General features: G+C 36.9%; 1 long non-coding RNA gene across 1 annotated transcript; it reads left to right on the forward strand.

The window, feature by feature from the left end:
* The first annotated feature begins 410 nt into the window (after nt 1-410).
* On the forward strand, nt 411-22,430 carry LOC115347168. The gene is made up of 3 exons (XR_003925397.1): nt 411-553; nt 19,691-19,741; nt 22,224-22,430. It is a non-coding gene; the product is annotated as an uncharacterized LOC115347168 (long non-coding RNA).
* Nucleotides 22,431-25,743: the final 3,313 nt, after the last annotated feature.

Raw genomic sequence — 25,743 nt, forward strand, 5'->3', positions numbered from 1 at the left:
GACAAGCTGGGGGGCTTTTCCCCACCACCGAAGAATTGAAGATCGAGGACTAACGGGATGCCGCTGGATGCATGGTGGTGACCATCCTTGCAACTCCCACCACCGACTGCTTGCCTGAGGACCAACGGGACACCACTGGATCTGTGGTGGTGACTATCCTAGCAATCCTATCCCGACTGCTTGCTTGCTAAATTTCTACCTTTTCTTCCATTCTATCCTATCGCCATTATTTTCCACTTTTGATACTTTTGATAATAAAAGCTCTTCTGGGTATATGGCATTTGACCTCGTTTGTGTCTTAATCTTGCTCTTGGGAGATTTCTTGGGAAATCGAAACCTTCCCCGACATTGGATCGGGACATCTGCTTATAAATTTTTTAAGCTGTTTTACTTTATAGCTATCTATTTCAAATATTTGTAACATCTAGAATGAGGAAGCTGAATGCCTCCCTCTCTCAGTAAAATCCCAGGAAGGAGATCAAAGGAAAACAGTTACAAGTCAGCCCAGGAGAGGGGGAATTATGGCACGGATTTCTCCCGTCTGTTAATTTTGGTGCCTTTCCATATTTATTTCTCTTTCCGTCTTGTGCAGATTATGAAAGCTTTAGATTTTTATTTTACTCAGCACTTCAGAACTTTAGCAAATATAAGCCAAAATGCCTCAAGTCAGGGACATAATTAGGAAGTGGTCTCTCAGGCAAAGGAAATCTTAAAAAGCTGCCCTCTTATTGACTTTCTTAAGTAAATATTTGGAAAATACTGTAATCTGAACAACCTATTCCTTAGTGTGGGTACATTAAAATCCTCAACTTACTCATAATATATGTTCAAAACCACTAAATCAATGTTTTAAGTAGTTCAGTAGCACAGACTTCCCAAACTTATCGTTCTTGAGGATGCACAAATACTGCATCAGTCCTCCCTACAAATCTGTCAAACAGCTAGGTCACCTGGTGTTGTGTTGGCTGCAAATGGCAAGCAGAGACTTTGGTGATGGTAGCAGCACAAGGCTGCTAGCAGCTCTGTTAGGGCTGATCCTAAACAAAAAGTTATAGACAATTTTCTTTTGGTACTTCTGATACCTACAGTAATAGTAATAATAAGAATAAGAATAAGAATTTCTTTGTAAATAGCTGCAATTCCTGATTTGCTTAAAATTATGAAGTTTCTTTGAAGGCTACTAGGATTGGTGTTTTTCCGTATAACTTGAAAAACTAATCTGAGTCCAGTGTGTATCACCCCTGCTTCAGTTCTAAACCTCTTCTAAGGAAAAAGAATCAGGTCATTCTATGCCATTGAGAACACTAGTGGTATCATGTCAGATCAGTGCCTCTGTGATAGAAACCAGTTACGGTCCTGATGCAGAATTTGACTATAGCTAATGCAGAATTTGACTATTGCAAAGTTTACTTCTATGGTGTGTTTAGGTATTGGTTAGTAAGAAATTAGTCCTATAGCTTTCAAAAGGAGTCTTCAATATAAAAAAGAATTAACAAGCATTAGAGGCAAGAACGTGACATATAGAAAAATAGGCATGTCTGCTTTTTTTTTGCTAATCACATATTTACCTCATTAGGAAAACTAGATCTAGAAGAATGATCCAGTAGTGTCTCATTTCAGTAAAGTATGGCACATTCTTAGGCGGCAGATTAGTAAGAGTATTAAACTTTACAGGTTCAGAATAACTCAGGGCATTTTTAAATAAGCAAACCCAAAAGGCAATTTGATTGGTCAGGAAGAGGTTAAGAAGAAAGAATTTCTGGCAACTAAATTGTACTATTCACTTTAAAGACAGCTGAGGCATCTCCTGTATTTTGATGGACTTTAATTATGAACCTGGCTATACAGAACATATAGGTACAGCACCATGAGAAGTCTCTACCCTAACTGCCCTTATTTCTCACTTTTGTAAATGAATAGCTCTTACATTGCCATTACTTTTTCTAGGTTCCTTTTCAAAAGATATGTAATTATTGAAAAATATAGTACAAATATGAGAACAGATTTTCTGCACTATAATGGAAACCCGTAAAGGTTTGTGCTATTTCGTTTGTTTCATGTTTATATAGAAGAAAAATTGAAATACTTTTTATCATATCCTTATGTCAATTTTTTTCTCATGTCTTGTGCCTCCCCACAAAGAAATTGTTAGTCTTATTTGATAACTTTCTTTGAATCAACTTTTCTTCACCTGCTACCTTTCACAGATGCAGCATTCCATTTCTTTTACCATGAGAGAAAAGTAATAATTTAAACCGTATATTGAAGCCTTTTAAACTGAATTTTCAATTTTATCACAGGAATGTGACTGTCACAGGGAAAAACTACTCAATTAATACAACTCAAGCCAAATCAGGATTGAAGCAGTTTATTGATTTATTAACAATATATAATTAAATAGTGGACTATACATTCAAATTCTCTGTCAGTACTGCAACAGGTAAACCAGAACACAAAACCGTTACAAAATGTTGAGAAACACCAACAGATTTCTAAACACTGTTCCGTAACTAATCCCAAGGTGTTCTAATCACACACACATACACGTGCACAGGCATATGGGCACACGCACGCGCACGCGCACAGGTTCCCACCAGTGCACACGCATACTCGCCCTGTCATAGGCCCTGAGGGTTGTAGTCACTCTCCCTTTTTTCCAAGACTTTGGGTTCCCCTATTTGCTCACCTGTCTGGAGGGAGATATGGGTGCTCCCACTTTTCATGTGCCTTTGCTGCTCTCTGCATCCCATGGATCTGCACGTGGGTGAGGAAGCCCCCCCTCCCCGAAGTCCCACATGCTCACCTGAGGTGTGGGTCCCCACCTGTTTCACCCCAGACGGAGAGCCCCCTCTCCAGGTGCAGGCTGCTCATAGTGCTCCACAGGCAGGTGCCACTTATCTGGGCTAGGCTGAGGTTGCAGTGGCATGGAGCAACCAGGAGCATACGACCGTGTTGCAGCTAACCTGAAGATATCTTTGGTGTTGTGCACACTAAGAAGTAAAATGGAGGCAAATTTTGTTCATTTTCTCAGCTACTGCTGAAAAAATTATTTTAGAATTAGCTTCTGCTTTTGTTTAAACCACCCACAGTCAAAGGCAAAACAATGACTTATTTCTCTGGATTAAAAAAACACCAAAAAAAGAAAAAAAAAAGCAGTATGTGAGCTTAGAATTACAGGTTAGAGCTGGAGGTTCCTGAACTTCAGCATGATTCAAGGTTTATAGTACTATATGAGATCAAATCTTTTCTGGGATTTACATCAATTTTAACTACTGAGGTGGATCACAGCCTGATTGTTTTCTGACCAAAGATGACATACTGGGCTTGAGGAAGCACTTGGAACATTGGGCTATGCTGGTTTGTTGTTCTTGGATGAGGATGGGTTTTGTTCTTCACTTTTTTTTTTTTTCCTTTTTAACAAATACTACTGAGAAAAGGAAATGTTGCCATAGACGAGAAAATGGCATTGGTGAAATTTATTTCTCCTCCCTTAAAATGGATTACAGCTTCCTCAGAAAAAAATGACTATATATTAAAGAATTGATCATTTAATGTCAAGTTCTTTACATTTCATTTATTTGCACTATAAAAATTAATTTCTGGTTTCAAGAAATTGGTGTTTCTCAGGCACAAACTAACCTAGTTAGCAGAATTGACAAAGTCAGCCAGTCTTGGGTTTTGGTGGCATTTGGTAGCACTGATAATGGACTCTATTACTGTGGCCGAGTACAGCTGAGTTGTTTCAGACTAGCTCTGCTGAAGCACTGCCAGCTAGTATCAGTGGCAATTTTTCTTCTGGGCATCCAGAAATCTGTATGGTTCCCCAAGGAACCATGCTGACCCAACTGTTTCTGAAGTTACTATATGCTGCTTCTTGAATAGCTCTATTAGAGGCTTAGACTGGTGTATGACTGTTAGGAAGGTTATCTCTAACTATATATCTTATGCTCTTTAACAATTGTAGGAGGCGGTAGACCCCTCAGCACTTATACTAGAAAAATCCCAGAAGAGCTGTTTACAGGACTGAGGCTTTGAATTACGAGCTCTCCATCAGATAGATTACGTCTTCCTAGATTTCAGCACAATACCGAGTCAATTCTGGGTAATATTAGTATTGGAGAAATATATCTGCTTTAAATGCTGCTCATATAAAAACATTGTAACACTTTATTAGATGGGCTTTCAGAACATTGTTTCAAAGTAAGGAGATTCTGGAATTTGCTGGTGAGCTATGAGGTGGCACTCGTGCAACTGCATTGCTTGACAGAAAATCAGACGCTTAAGCCTAAGACACTTAAGAGCTGTAGTTTTCTGGTTGTTTCGGTTTGTTTTTTTTTTTTTTTCCTCCATCTTGATCATCTCCTAATTTATTATGTATTACTAAAGCCTGTCTTAAAAAAGAAAAAAAAAAATATTTGGTCTACTCATTTTCTCTGATGGCTATTATTCTCCTGTTGCAGTGTTTCAAAAACACTAGCTCTGATGAACACTTTGACCAAACACAGAACTCTCTTCCTACCCTTCAGTCCGTCCCACTCTGCCTTTCACCCCACCCTCACCCTCATCCTAGTCGCACTCTACAGTTACCCGATGTTAAAACTTCCAGCAGAGTCCATTCCTTTTTCCAAATGAGTAGCACTTGTCAGACACTGCCAAAAAATGCACAAAGACCCTTTGTTATTCTATGTATTATTTATTATAATCTTACCTAATACAGATATGGATTATAGGGTTCATTTCTTCAGGCTGCTCATTCCAGATCCAGTTTGCCCAGTCCCCATTAATTCTCTCACCTCCTCAACCTTCTTGCTTGATCACCTCTCTTTACTAGTGTTTCCCTGCTGGACTCTTCCTTCCTTGCTTAGACAGAATAATTTCTTGTTGCTTCCTATGTCTCATCAAATCAGTTTCTCTCTTCTCTGTTTATGCAACCTGAAAGCAACCCTACTCATGCCAGGGCTTCCCCTGGCTGTTTAGCCCATGGTCTTGTTCATTTGGTCACTGTTCTTTATTCACTGTCGGTGTCTGTGGGACCTGTGAGTCTTTATGCTTCCCCTCCTCGTGGATCCATCTGTCTCACAGTTGAATTAATACCAGCCATCTCAGTTGCCATTATAATTTCTATCTTAGCCTTTCCTCTCCTCTGTAATGAGGAGACCTCATGATATTCCTGACCAAACCCTATCAATTACCAGATATCTTTCTTATAACACAATGATTCAATTCATCAGAGAAATTCCTAGAATTTCTTAGCACCATTAAAGCTTACCTTTCTCTACCTAACAATGACTGAATTAATTTTGCTGAAATCTTCCAAAAATTTAGTCCAAGTAAAAACATATTAGGTGAAATTCCACAGAAAATAATGACTTTTTAATTGCACTAAGATTCTGTTTTCATTCTTACATATCACAGTTGAACAGCCCTACAAATGGGTGATGATGCAGACTACTGATAATATAAACAATATTTGTTGTTATATTTATAGGCATTGTAATTTCCATAACCCCTCTACTGTAGTCTAAAAAGAAACATGGAACTGACAATTGTCAAGCAGTAAAAGGAAATTGCTTTACGGAGCCTTAGAAATGAGATATCAAGTTTAGTGACTTTTGTTCTTGTTTTGACAGATTTTTAATTTTATCATACATATTTTGTCTTTTTTTAACATGATTTGTGAAGCATATAGTTGTAGTTATAGTAAGAATAAGCATAACCAGAAGCAGATGTTTGAAACAGTAAAAAATATTAAAAATAATGCTTTTAAAAATTACTTTATTTGCCTAAAAATTCTGAGTACTAAAACTAAACAAGCATGGGAACTTTTCATTAAAGCAACACATAGATATGTATATGTTAATATTGGTATGGTTCAAATGTGTCCCTACCTTATTCCTCAACAAACATTATCTTTTACATCTTTTAGCAGACTTCCATTATTGAAAGAGCTAGGTTATTTTAAGAGTTCTCCATATATAAAATTCAGGTGAAAGTTCTAGAAAAATGAGATAATAAAAACTCCTCTCAAAATAATTTATCATTAAAAGTAATATCCATCCAACTCCACTGTAATACTATTATAAGAAAAAACATTCTCACAAATCTTCGTGTTCTTTGTCTTCTAGCACTTGGTTATATTTCTTTAGACAGATGTTAAATGCAATGCTGCAAAAGAAAAAGGTAACATATGCCAAATATGTGGCAGGAAAGCAGCAGGAAATAAAGCCCCTCAACTCTTTTTGAGATAATCAATTATCAAGAACACTGCAGCCAAAAGAGCTTGCAGAGAAATGAATCTTTAAAAGAAGTGGGAAAAGTGCATAGATGATTGGAAAAAGAAAGAGAAAGAAAAAAAGAAAGCTTGACCTTTCCAGAAAAAGAGGTTAAGAAAGGTCAACCATCTAAAAGTTAAGCATCTTGTCTTAAGTTAGTTAACCTAGACAGTCAATAGAGATAAGTGACTCCTGAGAAGTGTCTAAAATACAAGAAGGTAAGTAGACCTGCAAGTACCTAATGCTCTTGTAAATGAAACTATAAGGGCAAGCTTTAAAGAAGGATAAATTTTGGAGAAAAGAATTACATACTAATGCAACAGAAAGAGACAATAGATGCTTGAAACCTAGTAGAGACTTGAACCTTAATCTATAGCATTAAAAAAAGGTCATGGTCAGCTTAAATTTTCCCCATTACAAGACTGCTATGCTGTCACTGATGAAGCAGAGTAAGTTAAAAATCTTCAAAAGGCCCATTACCAGAAATGTTTGTAACAGGAAAAAACCAGCTATTCTTGATGAAAAGAACTTAAATTCTGAGCATTGAGCCAAATTAAAAAATAGTCTTATTCTGTGATGTATACATACAGATGATGCAAGTTGCAGTGTAATATCATGTAGGCACAGGGATGACTTTGAGTGAAATGCTCCTCCGTGGAGAGGCGCGAAGTCACCTGTATGAGCCAGCCAAAAGGCATTTCTGAGGCTTTATCTGAGTACAGTTCTGCCACCTTCATTTTGCATGCCACAGCTGATTACGGCTGACACGCACCCTCCCTACAAACAGTATGTGATAAAAATAAGACTTGAAAGTACAAGGGGTTAAAACAGTGATTAGATTGACTTGAAATAACACATGAATATTTGATCAAGTCATCAATTTTGAAATCTTATAAGATATTGATATTGATTGTAAATCAAATCGTGTTAAATGTTATTTTAAAAAGCCATTTCTAGTCACCTCAACTGATCAGCCAGAATATTTCATCTCATTGGAAACTGATACAGGTAACCAAAGGCAATTTGAACATTGACAATTTTATATTCAATTTTGTAACATGACAGAAGTTGTAACAACCTGTAGCACCTTCAGAAGTTAGGAGTGAGGAAGGACTAAGATGGGATATTTCTTGTCTTAAAGTAGATTTTAGCTCATATTGGTGTTACATTTTTCACCAGCTCATTTTTCTCCTGTGTTCTAGGGGAACAGGGTCTTAGATGAGACACTTAGTTTTTAGATAGCTAACATAAGCTAACACCTTAGGCCAAGTCCTCTAAAAGAAGCAAGATGTATAAAACTTTACTGTGAGGTGAAATACTTTTTGCAGAATTGAATTTTTCTGTCCCATATTTCCACTGTTAACTTTTCTACCCAGTGGTTTTCACCAGTTACTTTTAAGCTTTGGAGGGCCTGTCTTATATCAGGTTTAGTCCATTAGTGTGAAGACACGAGATAATTCAGCTTTTCTTTATGAAAGTGATGCTGTTTTAAATAGCCTAGCTTTAGACACCAAAAGATATTTTCGTCAAATGGCCCTACAATGCCAAGGGAGCATCTTTATCCCAGTCTCATTCTGTGGAAACCATTCTTTAAATATGGTATCAGTAAAACCCTCTCTAAGCTTACCTATTGTTTAAAATACCATTTCTGGCCTTCAGTAATAGCTGGCTTTAATCATGCATATTTTTACTCATTTCGAATTGTTTCTTGTGTTGTGCATTCATATAGAACACCAACAGAGACTATTAACCTATTGTTGTAACCTATATAATGTTTTAAATTTTCTTTTTTTAAGCTAAAATTAAAAACTTAGAGACACAAATAGCTCTCATTACTCCTTCTTTATTTTTCAATAAATAATGAAATAAATATTCAGTTTTCTGGAGGAGAGATTTATGTCCCAAAGAGTAGTAATAGTTTTAAAGATCTCAATGTGGGGGGTTTTTAAATGAAAAATTAGCAATTACCTTAATGAATGCAGATGCTTTAAAGTGAAAAATGTGAAACAGATTTTCAAGCTTGCATCTGCTCAAATGTTTTCTAAGATTTCAACTTTCTTTTTTTGTATTAAATTAATATCCAGATTTGTTTATCTCTTTCTTTAAAAAAAAATGTTTTTGTCACTGTGTCCTAAGAATAGCTCCTCTTGATCTGTTTTTATATCTCCTCATTGAAATCTGCCATGGTCACCTTCAAATATAGGCTCTGATGAAAAAGACCTTACTGAGAAACAAATCCTATTAAAATATACCACAAAACTAATTTAATTCACTCTTCAGGGAGGACAGAGAATGGAGTGAAGGTAATTTTAAAGCTCATCTCAAAGACATGGTACTCTGTAAATAAGAATATGTTTTCTTCCAGTAACTCAAGACTATCACTGTGACCAGCCATCTAAAATACTCCTCTAATTCTATTATTATGTTTCCTGGTACACAGTTATGAAGTGTGGTTATATTCTAAGTAGATGTAAGTTAGAATACTTTTTCAGGCTGCATTAAGTTATGTTCTGCCTACCACAGTGACGGTTGATAGCCATTGTTACTTGAAATAAATAGACCAGATCAGCATCTTTTTTTTGGTATGTGCATATCACGTATTTAAAAATACTTTTACTGTCTGGAAAGCATCCATCATTGACTTTTTCTTTTCACACATGGAAATCAACCCCATTCCAAGGCAAACTTCCTAAATTGATGCCTTGGCAAGGACTCTTTGGAAGCTATAGAGCAGGCTGGAGAACAGTCCTTTGGTTGAGATCTTCACTGATACTCCCGTCCCATACCATTTGCTCTCCATGCTTCATACCCTTCCAGAGGTTATTTATGCTCAAAATCAGTTTACATTCCCCTGCTTCCTTTTTACTTAATCTTCTAAGAGCCCCCTCAATGCTGTGATTCCCCATTTAGCTGACCATCTGTCTGACCTCTAACCATGCTCTTGACTTGGCCTTCTGGGTTGCAGTACCTGAGTTTTCTACCACACCCTGTCCTGCTTTTAACCACAGCCTTGCCCTTCCTCTTTAAGTTACTCATTTCCTTCTCTCTGTGGTTTAGACATTAGATCAGACGTCGGTACTTATGGCTAACATTGTCTTCAAAACAAACCCAGTGCAGATTTAACCACTCAAAATGACCTGAAGGTCATAAATTGAATATCACTTTCCTTTCAAAAAATAGCATCCCTTTAATACTCTTGTGTCATATGAACAAGCATTGCGTCCTCCCATTTGTAGCCCTAAAATTATTCTTGAAGAAATATTGGATATAGCAAAAAAAGAAAAAAAAATCTTTATGCAGAAGAAAAAAATTGTAGACTGTAGTAAAAAATTTTGCAAATTTGTTTTACTTTATTCAGAAAAAATAAATTAACATCAGACACAGTCTTTAGTAGGCTGGTCTGCAATTTTTTATCTGGTTCACTGGTGTAGGTGACATGAGTAAAGTAATACATGTCACAAAGCATGACAACACCAAAACAAACAGTTAAGGGGCAGCTTACATCTTTTCACATATTAACACACTGGTAGTGGTATCAAGGGATTTGATAACTGAGAATCAAAAGTATAAACTAATCCTAAAAGGATGAAAACTTCCATCCAGTTTACAGCTATTTACTTAACTCCAAAGTTCTTTCCAGCCTTGCTATTACACACAGAAGTAGGTGAAATAAATTGCATATTATCTCCTACCACCTCATCTAAACCTCTGAAAATGCAATGAACTAATATGTTGTCTCTGAGAGCTGTTTACATGAGATATTCTTTGTACTAGCAGCTGATTCAGAGGAAAGAAAGCTTTCTTAATCACTAACCACTTATTAGAATAAAATTGAATGCATTTCACAAATGCATTCTTCCTTTCTCTGTATGTTAGAAACAAAGATATAAAACACTGAGTTGTTTTCCAGATCATAGAATGTAGCTTGGTAACTGATTTAATGTACTTTAATAGCTGGTTCCTAGCTAACCCTTATATCATACAAAGTGTCAGCCTAGAAATGGCTGCTTGTTTAAAACTAGTGATTCTGGTCAGACTTAAATAGATTTTTTTCCTATTCAGCCACATATTTCAATTGATAACTCCCATTTCCAAGAGTTATAAATGGCCTATGCTTGCTTGGTTGGGTTTTTTTCTTTCACGTTAGTACAGATTTTAAAACCCTAAGTGTTCTCTTGAATTGGTTTTCTGTGTAAACTGTGTTAACATTCAATGCAGAAAACCTGCAGTTACTGCAATTGGCCACAACCTGCTTGGAATGAAAAGGAACTAATCAATCAGAAAACTCATTCTCATATCTATGATAAATAAAGCTGTTTGCATACATTCAAAATGGATATGCTCCACCTGTTTGTTCAATGAGATGCCCTAGATTTAAGTGGCAATTAAACTCATGACTCTCACCTGAACTTCAGCTGCCAGGAAATGCCCCACCCAGATGAAATTTTTGCTTAACTAACAAAGGAAAAAATGCTCTATGAGTACTTAACACATGGTTACTTTGCAGTGAGTGCTTTATATTTCCCTTTTATGGGAAGAAAACCATTCAATTTTATGATTTTCTTCACTTATGAAGCACTCGTAAATATGAACTTGATCCTGGAAGATGCTGAGCATCTGGCCCAGGTCCAGAAAAGCACTTCAGCCCATCTTTAAGTATGAAACTAATCTTAGGGTTTAACTGACAGTTATCCCAGGTGCCTGTGTGCTTTCATGAATCAGTAGGGCTGGGCAGGAAGGATAAGGCTTTGGAAAACAAAAATTCTGTCTGTTCATGCTAGGTAGTGCCTGCAGTTCACTGCAGGGTTAGTGGAAGCCTGGACCTTTCCATAGCCTGGCAGAACCACTCCTTTGCCTTAATGATCATTTTTTCTTCCTTTAGCAGTGGAACCCTGGCCTTATTACTAGCTGTGATCTGATAAGTGTTGTCAGGTACAACAACAAATGATGTGAATCCAGGTGTTCCTTGTAATAATTGGGCAATATGCCAGAGCATAGTGATTGCATGGTGACAAATATACCAGAAGTGATGATGGTTCTGATTTCCTGTGGGTCTAATCACAGTTCATATCCCAGTGCAAAACTATGGCCATTGCATAGTCCTTATCATGTAGCAAGGAATCCTCGCAGACAACTTTGTCTAGGTTAAGAGTAGTTCTGCTGTTTCATAAACATTTTGATGAGAATACTTAGGTACATAATTGAGCACAAGCTTAAGGATGCCCATCCATTGAAGGATCGATACACCTTTTTGCCAGTGCAGCATTTTACCCATATGATCCACAGTCCATCAAAGTTAATGGCTTTGGTAGGCTTTGATCAGGCACAAGAATTTGAGAATGGTTTCACTGGCCAAGACCAAGAGTCAATCTAACCCAACATTATTTCTACGACAGTGAACCTAAGCAAATGTCTAGGGAAGACTAGGAAAAGGGCAAACATGCCCCTGCAATATCCTCTGAACATCAAACAATTTTCATGTGAAAGGATTCCCCAGCCCAAGTATGGTAGGTCTATTTAGCAACCCACAGTGGCTTACCCCTTCTATCTTTTCTGCAGTTTCCCTGAGCCCCCCTAAACCTCTTAAATCCAGAACATACTTTAGCAAAAATCTGTTGCAAGAAAAGACATCTTTTTCTGTTTTTAACCTTGCTCCTACTGACAAGCAGTCTTATGAGTTTCCCTGAATCTTACAAGTGTGATCTTTGCAGAGTTGTGACAATTTTATTTCTATCCGCCCTTTTCATTCCAAAAATCTTGTTATCTTGAAGATCTCTTTCATAATCTCCCTATGTTCTCTTTTTCCAGGCTGCTCATACAGCTTTTGATCACCCTGTTCTCATCCCAATCCACACTTTCTTTTTTGGAGTAGGAGGGAGTAAGGCTTTCCATGGTGAGTGTTTCAGTTGACTAGTTCTCTAAAGAGCTTGTTCATTTGAATTACCACACTTTGTCCTAATTAGTATGAGATAATTAATTTTTAGTCACTGATAACTTCAAAGCTTTACGCTAAAGCCTATCTGTCCCCTTATCTTCTCTCATCTAGTCACTTTCATAGAACTGTTGCATTAATTGTACTGTATAGTAACGAATCCATTTAATATAAACTGAAAAAGATTTTCCTTAAGTTGGATCAGAGCCATAACAGAAACAAAGGTTTCCTTTTCTTGTCATATTCATGAATTAAAAAAATTGATTTGAAAATGGAAAGATGAGAAAAGAACAAAAATATAAACAGGATTATCCCTCTCAGGGACCCAAACACAAGCAAGAGTTATTGCAAGATGGAAAGGAGATGACTGCTTTAGTTTGAATTTCAAGCAAGATGAGTGAATAAGCGTAAAATACTCAGAGTTCTAGCCCATGAGCCTAAATTCAAAGCTTTTCAGATCAAACCAGCACTGTGACTATTTTTGCCAAAAAGCAAAAATGTATCTCTAGTCCATTCATGAATCATTTTGTCTAGGAGGGAGATAAATCTTTCTCTTAAACCCAGATATTTTAGTGAACTATTTCTATTATGTTAGTATAAAACTTCGACAGATGGTGTGCTTTGGAAGAACATGGATTAATTTGATTATTTGCTGTGAACGCTTTTATTAAACTAAAAGGGATGTGCAAAGAATATCATAGCTGTCATCTGTCTGGTCAAAGCAAATTTTATGTCAAACTGGGGATTTAAAAATTATTATTTTAATTCCTATTTAAACTGGTTAGGTTCTTATTAGGAAGAAACATTTGTAAGGGTAAAACATTTTAATTTTATAGTTCTTCTAAAATGAAACTTCAGGCCACAAAATAACACAAATCAAAACTGTTAAAAATAATTTAGGGTATATTGACTTTTCAATCCCCCACAACAGAATATAAGTATTGTTTACAAATAACTACCAGTGTTCAGATAGACTACTGTGGTCCTTACAAGAATAAAGACTAGACTTATCCTATTAGCTCCTGCAGCTCTTTAACTTAACCCTTAATTAAGCTTGTATTCCAGGTCATTAGTTCTTACCTACAAGAAACTGAAGCAAAAGCTGTTCATTCCTACTAGCACAAACCCTAACCTTAGTGGCTGGTTAATGAATGGCTTATCCTACTTCTCAAGTAGGTATTCTATGGGGCTATAGGTAGCAGCATCATGATATGGCTGAACCATTGCTCAAGCTATGGTTCAGTACTGCAGGAACTGACAGATTCTGTTTATTGAGGCTTAGTGATGCCAGATCTGCATTTCTGGGGTTAGGTCAGCAGGGCTGAATGAATCTCACTGCCCCTTAGGACAAAAAAAAAATTAAAGATTTGGAATATAGTTAATGTTCTAAAAGAAAACTGAAATCCTAAATAAGTTATCTAATAAGGTAACTAGAACACATTGACTCTGCTATATTTACTTCCCCTGTTTCACCTATCTTAGGCCTTTCCACTATTTACTTTGGGTCTGATATTTCTGTCCGCTGTTCTGTTCTCATGCAGACATGCATCCAGTCGTGCATCAGTGTCACTCTTGCATTCTGGGTTGAATGATGATGCCTGCAATGAGTTCCGAGTTGGAGAGAATGATCTCTCAACACATATATTGCAATTGACCATGAAAAATGTGGGGTGGAAAATTTTGGTGAGGTAAGTAATCAGTGTTTTATGTGTAACTTGAAACTGTGATTAGAATATGATAAATAAATAAATAAATAAATAAAGTAGTACTGAATGAGAACATGGATATGTAATGTTTCTCTGGTAATAAAACTGGCTCACGAAGACCTTTCCTTTGATCCAAGCTATCCATTCTTTCCATTGCTTCCCAAGGCTGCCACAATTATGGTGACATATCTGATTGTAAATTTGACATCAAAAACATTTGGTTTTCTTTCTGTTGGTTTTATAACCCAGTTCATTATAGTGATTCAGTTCAGACTGTTATATCAGCACAAGTCACAGCACCACAACTGCTGCACCAGGAGCAGGTACAAGTGACAGAGGGCAGAAGCATCTTACTCTATTTCACCCACCAAAAAATAAGTGTACTGTGACAACCAGAAAGAAAGAGCCCTCTGAATTTAAACTGACCCTCAAATGAATTTTATACTCAGAAAGGTTCTTACTGCATACCTATAATTGATATAAAAATATTTACACTAACAGTTTGCCTGAAGTTAACCTGTATTCTTCTCATCTGCTGTACTAATATTGCTTTTCAGTTTTTACACTCCAACATTTCTGTCATTCTCTTCACCATGTTCAATCTATTCTTCACTTTTAATGTCTTCACTATTTTCAGTTTCTTCTTTGTACTTATAAACTTTTGTTCCATCCATGGAATCTAAAATACAGTATTTCTTAAAAACATTAGATACAAGTTCTGGATTTATCTGATCTGATGGTCTCTTAATATAATGACAGGGCAGTTTTGCACTACTCCATATTTTTCCTGTAGAAGCTAGAGCATGATCCCTGCCAATAGTCATTCTGAGTTTGAAGACTGCAAATGGTCTTTAAAGGGCATGTTCACTAACACATAGAGCACTTTGATGTCATTCCTCTTGATATAACCACAAGATCAATATTCATTTTCTTGGCAGTATTCTTCACAGCTGGCGTTAGATGACCTTTGAATGCATCTAGGACAAGCATTCTTCTTTTTGTTAACACCACACTTGTTCTCCTGATCAAAATGATGTTCAGCCAATCCTTCATTAAATCTGTAGACATCCATCCTTGGTTTTGACACCTCACAATTTTTCCACTAGGCAGCTATTCCTTTGGCATTGCTTTATGCTTCCATATCACATATGTTAGCAATATTATGCCATCTGTTAACACTGCCAACATTACTGTACCATGCATTTTTTCATCCACCAAAGCTTCGTTGGTGGTAGATTTTGTACCTATTTTTTCAATGCTACAATGGATGGCAGGTTAAAGTAAACCAGTTGTCTTGCTTAGCTCAGCAGATAATGAAGTAAAGGGTCGGATCCTGGCAAACTAACGTTCTTTGCCATAAGCAAAAAAAATTCTATTGTATCACTTGAACACAACACCCCTTACTGGTCTTGAATTCTTGCTATGAGAAGTTTTGTACTTGTGCTAGTTCTAGATCTTTCTGTTTAATCATTTCCCATGTATTTGGGTTTCCATCTCTTCTTTGACTATGCACAAATTACACAACTTTGTTCTCCCTCTCAGTGGCAGTATCCTCTTCTGGGTCCAATTTAGCATTAATTTAGTGCATAAAAGCTTCTATTTGAATGTTTCAATATTCTCACATTTTCTTCTGCCATTATATTTCTTCTAAGCCTCACAATTGTTAATTGTTTCTGCACAGAATACCACCATTATTTGAAAATTTGCATCATAGCCTTTTCCTATACCCTTTAGTACATTTGCTTTTGCAGTCATAAGTCTCATCTCCAGACCAATTGCCATTTCACGATTCAATTCTAAGATTCAGGGAGATTCATAAAACTGCCAGAAATGCCAGTGGGATTCTCTGAGCTACAGCAGGTCACACAGCTGCACCAGTGAGGGGGTGAGGAAAGCAGCAGTAATCATGAGCTCTCTCTATGCCACCTTCTTCTAGGCGCATACAGTATATATCAAGTCAAAGCATCATTAGAGTCTTGATAGGATAAAGAAAATCAAACACGAAGATTTAAGTTATTAAATACTTTCCTGTAGTCCAGCTCCTGAAGGTTGAAAGAAAGGTTTCCTAAATGTCTCTAGTGCCAGGAAAAAAAAAAAAAAAAAAGGAAGCCCACCTTTGAGGTCCTTAGGATGGCGAGAAGAAGCTGTAAATTGCCAGGCAATAGATTACATAAATTAGAGCTTCAGCATGTGTTGAAGTCCTTAGGTATCTTCAAATAATAATATCATTTATTTGAATCACTACAGAGGTTAATAATCATTCTAGCTACAGCAACTCTTTAAACAGTGTAACTGAGGCTGAACTAAAGGTCCTGTCTTGTGTTCATTCTGCAAAGTTTAATTCATCTGCTTTTACTGAAAGTCAGCAAATGTGAGAGATAAGGAAAAGAAGGTGACATATATATTTTGTGCAAATGTCAAGAAAATGGATATATGAAATATTTTGTGGTGAGACTGGAATCTATAACAAAAGTAAAGGGTTCTTAGCAAATCAAAGCAAGAGGTTTCCATAATGTATTTTGTGTCTGAATGTAATAAGCAAATCTTTTATTTTAAACTAAAGCTGATGATTTGCCTCTCTTCAGATGTCTTCTTCAATCAGATGTGCCTCATCTGATGATTAGATTTATAGTGAGGTTTTTACTCCCTCTTATGGTTTAGAGACTGAATCTCTCACATTTTTTGCAGGGACATATTGCACTTAAAAAGACTACTGGTATTTGATCCATCCCTGGGGTGGATCAAAGATACAATAGCCTGTATATTTGCTCATTTAAATGAATAAAACATTTCAGTATCTTTCTGGCCCTTTACACAGAAAATACTCATTATTCTCATTAAGAATTCAGACTTATTACATAAAAGATATAGCCTTGTCTTTTAGATGTTATGATACTTATTTGAATTTGAATATATGGTCTGCTCTTCATACCGATATGATAGAGATAGCCTCCAGAGATTTCTCTTTTTCTTTTGTCCTTCCAAAGAAAAAGAAGGCTCAGAAAAAGACAACAGTAAAAAGAACTTACTGGACGTTAATAACAACATGAAGTATAAAGCTCTATCGGGTCTGCTAGTAGCTAGTTCTCTATTTATAGACTTGATGTCAGAGGTATATTCCTCTGTTTTGAATAATTGTTAATAGTATAGACTTCGACAGAACGAGCTGTCAAAAAAGAAAATGTTTCACTGGTTTGGAAAGACAGAGCCCAGCTTTGGTTTGTCCTTCTTAAAGCTTCTGCTTTTTTTCTGTCTTTTTTTTTTTTTTTTTTTTGAGGTGAGAAAGTGACATCGATGGCAGCTAATACCTAATGTGTCAAGGTTGCCAAGTAACAGGCTAGAGATGTGTCAGTGAAGGCTGTTTCTATGAGAGGAATTCAGTAGGCTACAGTTTCAAGAACTTGAAAATAAACTCACCCCTGTCTCTCTCTCTTTTTTTTAGTTAAAAAAAAAAAAAAAATTGTACTCTAACCAATGAAAATTAATGTAGTCAAACAAAGGATACACAGTACATGCTTAAGATGCAAGTCTAGAAATGGGTAGCTGTGCTAATAGTTTCTGTCACTTCTAAATCTTAAAAATAGTGGAAAAAATAACATAACATACCCAGTTGCAATTTCCAGAAATAAATGCCTGATGAAAAAAATGACTTGAACATATCACTATTTCCTGTGAAGTTACTTGGATTAAAGAGGTGCTATAAGCAAAGTGTGAGCTTAGTTGTTGAATCAATTCTAAAAGAGCAGAATTTGATTGGATTGGATAGAAACACAAGGTGTTAAGAAATGGCCGGCGTGAATTTATTAGGAAGAAATCAAGTCAAACCGGTATAATTTTTTTTTTCTTTTTTCCTTTTCACAGTCTGAGAACTGACTTGGTCAAGAGTGGGGAAAGCTGTAGATGTGATATCTTAGGAATCATTACTTTCCTCTTTCCTGAGACTGACTTTACTGATTCATTACTTACTCTTAAACTGCATTAGGGGAGTTTTGCAGTGGTCTGTACTGGTCAAGATAGTGGTCAATATCTCCATTAATGCTTTTCATTACGGAATAAAGTGTTTCTTTATAAAATCCAATGGGAATGTTTGCAAGCACTTTGGAGGACAGGATTAGAATTCACAATGTTCTTGATAGAGCAGAGAAACAGACTGAAATCAATAAGATAAAATTCAATGAGGACTAAAGACAAGTACTACATGCAGGAAAGTGGAATGAAATCTCTCCCAAACAAAATTACTTCAGTGCAGAATTAAATAACTAAATCATAAAATAAGGCAGTAGGTCCTTCCAGAGGACCATTTGCTTGTTTTGCATTAATCTGTGTGTCCTCTTGCTGTGAGTTATGATGAGTGGTCTTTCTGATTAAGGAAGTTCCAACGAAAGGTAAAGTACATTAGGTTGAACTCTTTGCTAACAGCTCTGTAATATCAAGAAAGAGCTCATGTCTAGCCAATATGGCCAGGACAGTTTTAGACCCATGCAAGCTTGAACTGCATGGAGAGACCTTAACTTGGATACTTCTAATGAGTGTGCCAGAGCCAACCACCTATGATTTATGCATGAAGCAGCTAAATTAGGCAACCTGGATCTTTGCTGTGTGTCTGGCCAAGAATGTGCTGTGTATACAGAGATGACATTCAGAGTAGTGCAGGCCTAAATTTTCATGAGATTTAAATTTATTTTATGTCAAGCCACATTTGGATTTGCTGATAGTTTTCATAGGCTTTACAAAAGAAGTGGTGCCTACCATCTGAAACATACAGTAGAGTATGTATTTTGGAAGGCAGATTACAAGCTTATTTCAATGCACTGTGAGTATGCATATCTGCCTACTGTAAAAAGTATCACCAAGGGAATAGGACAAAAAGGCAAACCCAGAAATAATATCTGCAGAATTTTAACTGAAATCTAGTCAATTCAATACATGCTCACAAGAGGCTGCCTACCTACCTCTAAAATTCTTTTTTTTTTTTTTCTTTCTTTCCCTGGCAGTGTTCCTCATTAGCATCTTGCTAGAAATGTGGATCATTACCTTTTTTGAATGTTGCAAATTGCACTTGCTGCTAAAAATGCTAAAATTATATAAATTCATATAATTCAGGTAAAAATACTTTGGAAAAAAGATAGCTTTATCAAAACTTGTATGGATGAAACCAAAGCTTTCATGATTTTGTCCCATTTTAAAAATGAGGACAACTATGGTGGAACACCTTATAGCTTGGTTCAGAACTTTTATTTGTCTGTGGGTTATGTACATTCAAGTCTCAATTTGCCTGACTCAGAGAAATGATACTCTCCTGAATTTTTCATGGTTTAGAGGGTTTCCTTTGTTTGAGCTTTGGGTAGTGGGTTTTTTTTTCATCATTATACTTCCTTCTCTCTATTTTCAATATGCATCTATGCAAAGCAGCTGTAATAAAAAACCAAAACAGCAACAAAAAAAACCCCACAAACAAAATCTACCTGACAACCGCAGTAAGTTTGCATACCTTTTCTTCTGATAAATCATTTCTCAGTATTGAGGGAGGGGAAGAGGCAAAAAGCAAGTTTTATTTATCTCTTCTGCTTCCCTAAGTCTTAGACCCTAATATTAAAGAAAAAATAATTTTCACAAAATGGGATAAACTGAAGCGATCTAGAGCAGGGTTAGTACTAGCCATCTGCAAAGTAAATAACTACTTCTGTTGACAGCGCCTGTTTTGCCTGTGCTAAAGGAGGTGGGAGTTAGTTCCTTTAGTGGTGAGTGTAACCCAATCACTTGGTGCCTTTTCCTTGCAGAAGTCTGTCACTGCTGATGTTGTTCCTGATGGACTCACAAGAAAGCTTTCAGTAAGTGGCAAGGCCAAACTCCTGTGTCTTCTTCCACTGACTCACCTGCAAACCCTGACTTCCCTAAACTCCGAGCCTCCAACCCTAGTTTCTCTCCACCTCCACTTTCCTTACTTAAAACCCTTCACTAACATGAGAAACCCACAGAAAACAACATTTACACTCCCTTTTTCCTGCCTGCAGCCCAAATAAAGCCTTACTAATTTCTTCCAGGGCCCCACAACTGATCTCACAAAAACTTCTCTGAAATTCTTACTGACTAAATGGGCAGCCTTGCTTTTCTACTTCCCCCCATTATAATCAGACTAATGGCATATGTGGCATTGACCCCAGTCAGCAGGCAAGCCCCCACCCACCTGTTCACTCACTCCCCTCACAACTGAATGGGGGAGAGAATTGGAAGGGCAAAAGTGAGAAAAACTCATGGGTTGAGATAAAGACAGTTTACCAAGTGAAGCAAAGCTGTGTGCACAAACAGAGCAAATTAAGGAATTGTGAGAGACTGAAAGAGTTAATGTCTCAAACATTGTGGTGGGGCAAGTTCTGCTTAGAGACTAAGTCCGCATAACAAGGAGCCCTGCATAGCAGGGAACCACAGGTGAAAAAAAGCTGATCAGCACTGATCAGTAACAGGATGGGGAAGGCGTGCTGGAGGGTGCACAGAACCCTGTTCTGATGTGCTGTTCTGATATGCTGAGCAGGGCAGATCACCATGTATGGCAAAAGATCAAAAATGGTCACATCTGCAGGGAAGGAGAAGTTACACCCCAAACGACCCCCAAACCCACCGATCCATTTCCCAAAGGTTCTGAAAGCACAAACTGCACGTGACACCTAATTACCCTAATGAGTTCAAGTGCCCACCTGAAGGAGGGGCAAGATGATAAAAGGACACAAACTGAAGCCCCCGGTGTGCAACCCACTAGAACTGGACCCTTTGGCTGACTGAACCAATGCTGGACCCAGGACCGGTAAAATCTTTCTCTTTTCGCTTCCTTTTTCTCTCTCTGTCTTGCTCTCTCTTTTTCATAATCCCTACACTTCACCCCTTTACACATAAACTGTTGACCAAGTCTGGGACTAAAAGCGGATCCAGCCACACCTGGGCTCCTCTCTGAGAGGGAGTCTAGAAAGCAAGGGGGTCTGCTCTGAACCTCATGACTCAATGAGAGGGCTTTCCTTATTCCCTGAATTGATGTACATGGTTACCATGGGTTACATGGTTTACTGAGGTAGTTCCATGCCAATTCCTGTTGAGAGAAACCCTGCTACCTATTGTTAATGCCTTCCAACTTCAGTTTGCTTCTGCCATGAATAAAATGTTTAACTGATCATTTGGTGGTGTTTCACCTTAATTTAGCCAGAGGGAATTCTGAATTCACCACAATCCCTTCCTGGTCTGCCTAGCTCAGATCGTGACAAGAATTTATTCACTATTTGTCTTTGGCAGGCAGATGTCCAGCCAATTGTTGGAAAGCAGGGCCTTAGCATGTGTAATGGCTATTTGGGAAGATGAAAGCCATAACCAAAAAAAGTTCTCCCTTCGTCCTTCTTTCCTTGAGCTTTTATGACTGAGCACAATGTCATATGGTACGGCACATCGCTTGGGTCAGCTCTCCTGGCCATGTCTGCTCCCAGCTTTTTTCCCACTCCCAGCCTACTCCCTTTAAGGGAGGGAGAGTGGAAAAAAGAAAAGGCCTTGATGCTGTGCAAGCACTGCTCAGCAATAGCTAAAAGATTGGTGTGTTATCAACACTGCTTTAGTTGCAAATTCAAAACACAGCACCATACAGGTTGCCATGAAGAAAATTAACTCCATTCCAGACAAACCCAGTGCATGGCAAAATTCAATGTTATCTATGTTGCTAGGAAGTGTGGAGTGAGGTCTGGCTTGAAGTTTGAAAGCTCACAACAGTTCAAAACAAAGCTGTGGAAAACTTAGGATTCTCTTAATGCAGATATATCAGTTCTCTTACCAATGCCTTGCAAAAAACCTGATTATTACTGCCAACTTTATCCACTTCAATGAAACTCTTGCCAATTTCTTTTTGATATTCTTCTAAATGATAGTAGCTCAATTTTAAGGTATAATTCCAAAAGAAAATAGAATACATGTATGAAAAGCACATTATTAATAGTGTAAATAAATATAAGGCTAACATATGAAGGAAACTGCTGAATTTAGCTTCAAAAACTGACAGTGTATCTCTGTCAACAAACAAAAATTATGGTGGAAGTCAATTTATATACAATTCCATTCTATTTCCAGAGATATAACATGAAAAATGTATGTACTGAACAATACATTTGAAATAATGGCAAATAATAACTACTCCTGTCTTTTTCAAAAATTAAAAAATACTTTACAGCAAGATTTTAACACCTGGTGGGGGAATAAAATACTTGTCACTGATATTTCAAAAGCAGTCATAAACTCAACAATTACTTATGCTTTCATTCTAATTCCCTTTGAAATTTACAGGAATATCATATCATTGAGTAAAGAATGACAATTTTTCATCACTTCAGCTAATGCTAAAATGAGGTTGTTTTCAGTTCTTATTGCTGATCATTCTCCATTAAGGAAAACAGAACTTAAAAAGTAAAGGCAGCACTTTGCTAGGAAGCATGCAACATCTTCTCTTATTCAAAGTGCAAACTGGATTCACCCCTCACTGCAGTGGTGTGAACAGAGGTAATTCACTGAAACCAGTCTGCTTAGAAGAATGAGGAAAGAAGGGTGGGGAAAAAAGATACAGTTTCTCTTTGTTAGTACAACCTCATCACAGGTAGGTCTTCTCTTTGACTCAACTGTCAGGATTTCCAGGAGTCAGTAGCTATGCTAGTATGTTCAGAGAGCTGTCTAAAGTTGTTTAAATTACCATCTCAAATCAAACCAATCAACCCACAGCTACTTTAAAAACCTACTCAAAACATTATTTTTTTTTCTGTGTACATGTATTTATACTTGATCATTCCAGCCATCATTAGCTTTTGCTTCCTACGGTTATCTAAGAGGTAAGGAAAATTGGTCAAGTTTCTTTTCTGATTCCTGTATTAATGCAGTGTTTAAGAAAGTTGTGAGTAAATAGTTTTGAAACTGGAGATCATTACTTTATTTTCTAACAAATTCAATTATTTCCCCAATAAAATTGTATCTTTTTGTCTTTCACATACAAAGGAGCTACAACAATGCTTACTCACCCTTCTGTATCAGGCACAATCTTTATATTCATGGGGGCTTCCTCTCTGACTCACATAGCTAATAAAACAGTATTTACTATTCTGAAAGACATACCATCATAATCCTTGAGAAGGCTACCAGTATATGGTACAACAAAAGGTAATGATGAGCAAAACAGCTCATTAGCATTTTCTTTTCATTTGTAGTGTATTCAAATAACTTTCAAATAGCTATAATGCTTAATAGTTGCATATCACAGCTGGACTTTCAAGTCAGCTATTACAAAATCAGCAAGTGCTTTGAAAACCATGGCTTCCCATGCCCAACTGAGTCCATATTCTTGGTTGTGTTTGTATTAATTGTCATGGCACTTTAAGTACAGTATTTAGTCCCAGAAAATGTTCTGTAATCAGTCAACCCTCATGGCTCCTCAGAGCCTGAGGTGCATATAGCCTCCCTGAATAAAGACTAGCACAGCTACTGTCCAGATGGCTGCTTTGTGTCCTGGGAAGAAGATCTATGGGTTCCCTCCCATCATCTCCACACTGTCCTCAGGGCCTTCAGTGTTCTCACTCTGACTAACATTAGTATTACACTGGAGAACCAGGGAAAAAGCTTCAGATGACACAAGGACTGATTCTTTCTCCCTCCATGCAGCCTTTTCTCTCAACAGCTGATCTGTGGCATTGGTCCCATCAGTAGGAAGGTGGAACTTTATTACTCAGCTCAGGGGGCATTCTGTAACATTAATATCTGAAGACTGAAAAAATACTAAAGTACAGGGTTTTCTGCTGAACTTCCACATTAGGAACACTCTGCAGGCCTTGTTCCCCCAGTTGGGAGGAACTGCAGGTTATCAACAAGCAATCTGCACATCAGGGGGACAGTTCATTCTTCAGGCTTCTTTATTTCAACTATCTTAATGAATACAGACCACATAATTAACAGGACACCTTCCTCCAGCAAAGAAAGATTGAGATGTGTGCAGCAGGTGAGTTTGCTGTTTGTCAGCATTCGTCCAGGTACACTTACCTTTTCACCTGAAGTCTTTAATCATCTACTTGTGCATTTCCGGTTCTTTCCTCTCTTACTGCTTTCAGTTTCTGTTTTTTTTTTCATCAGTCTTCTAGTTTCTCACCCAACTGCTGTAATTTATTATAGCTCTGTCCTTTTCTCATAAATTGCTTTCTGTTTTGCTTTAATCCAGACTCTGTTATTTTATTATTTGATCTTCTATTTGCAAAAGCTATAACGTAGTTTTTCCATTCTGTGAAATTCTTTACTCATATAAAACTTAAAACATTCATTCTTAAACTGTCCTCAGTTGAATTCAAGAAAGTTCTAAATTTCTCCTCAAATTCATGATTAAAAAATGGAGGAGGTGGGGGGGGCCAGGGGGTAGATGGCAGCTCGGTGCCTACTGTTTTTTAAAGACAGGCAACCAAACACCCCCATATTAATTTAGCAAGAGTATGTTCAAGTATTAAGTTCCTATAGTGATAAAACAGGATGACATCAATTCCAGTCAATAGTCAATAAATAGCAATTACTGTAAACTTCACTAAATTACAAACAAGTACATCTCCAAGACACCTTCCTACTAGTAATCCATATGTGTTTCATCCTTTGTTTTGTTAGAACATTGAGGTGTAAGATTGAAATTGGCAGTAAACAACAGAACTTAAGCTCAGTGTTTAAGCCAGATACCTCAGAGTCTTTGACTTGAAAAATTTATCTTTGGGTTGGTTTTGTTTGAGACTTAGAGCTAATTTTTAGAGGAGATGTGCTGAATTTTCAATTAATTGGGGAAAATGCATAGTTTCCACTGAAAACAAATAGTAACTCTCCTTCTACCTCCTGCTTCAATCTGATAATACTCAAACAGTGATATCTTCAAATGTGTAGGTTTGTTTACAATAAAATTGATGTGCTAGAAAGTGAGACGGTGAATCTGACAACAGAAAACACAAAGAAGGATGCCTGCAAGCTGAACCCACAACTTAAATAGTTCAAGGGATATATTATAACCTCAAGTTATCTAGTATGCCTATTATTTGAAATTGCCATTTTTACATCAAAATACGGCCTTGGTATCAGAAAATATCTTGACAGCCTGTGAATAACCATGAAGAAATATAAGCTTCAAATAATGGTCATGATATACAAATATCTTTTTTCTCATAAATACCACCTCAACAGCAATAAATAATGCTGTAAAAAAAAGAAAAGGAGTGGCAGGCAAGTCAATTTCATCCCTTATAGACTAGAGGAGTTCAAAGTGGTCTTGTAGTAAGGAAAATCATCCTTGAGTGGATTTCCAATATGTCAATTTATTTTAAAAATTAACAAATAAATAATAAAAATATGTGAACAAATAATAAAAACAGCTTTGCTAATATCTCTATTAAGAGCATTACTTGTGCTGTGCTGCTTTTAAGAAAATAAACATGTTCTTACAGTTTAACAGTATTTAAAAAAAAGCTTAAAGAAAAAAAAAAGAATAAATTATACTAGGAAAAGATATTGTAAAAAACACATTGGTATGTTTTCCTTAGTCCTTCTCAAATTTAAGCCTTACCTCTGGTAACAGCTTTTGTAATTGGTTGGGATGTTAAGCAGACTGTGTTGTGAACAGCATAAAATTCCTTCTAGAGAACAACAGCTTTTCTCAGACCTCGGGATTCTCAGATGCTTTTAAGAGATTAAAAATCTGTATCTCAGGAACAGTTTTGATTTAATGGATCATATCTTTTGACAGAGAAATGCTTAGACAGCATCCTGAGGTCCCTTCCATTTCTATTCTCTAATTTTGTGATCT

Source organism: Aquila chrysaetos, chromosome 1, assembly GCF_900496995.4.
Source record: "Aquila chrysaetos chrysaetos chromosome 1, bAquChr1.4, whole genome shotgun sequence".
In the NCBI taxonomy this organism is placed as follows: Eukaryota; Metazoa; Chordata; class Aves; order Accipitriformes; family Accipitridae; genus Aquila; species Aquila chrysaetos.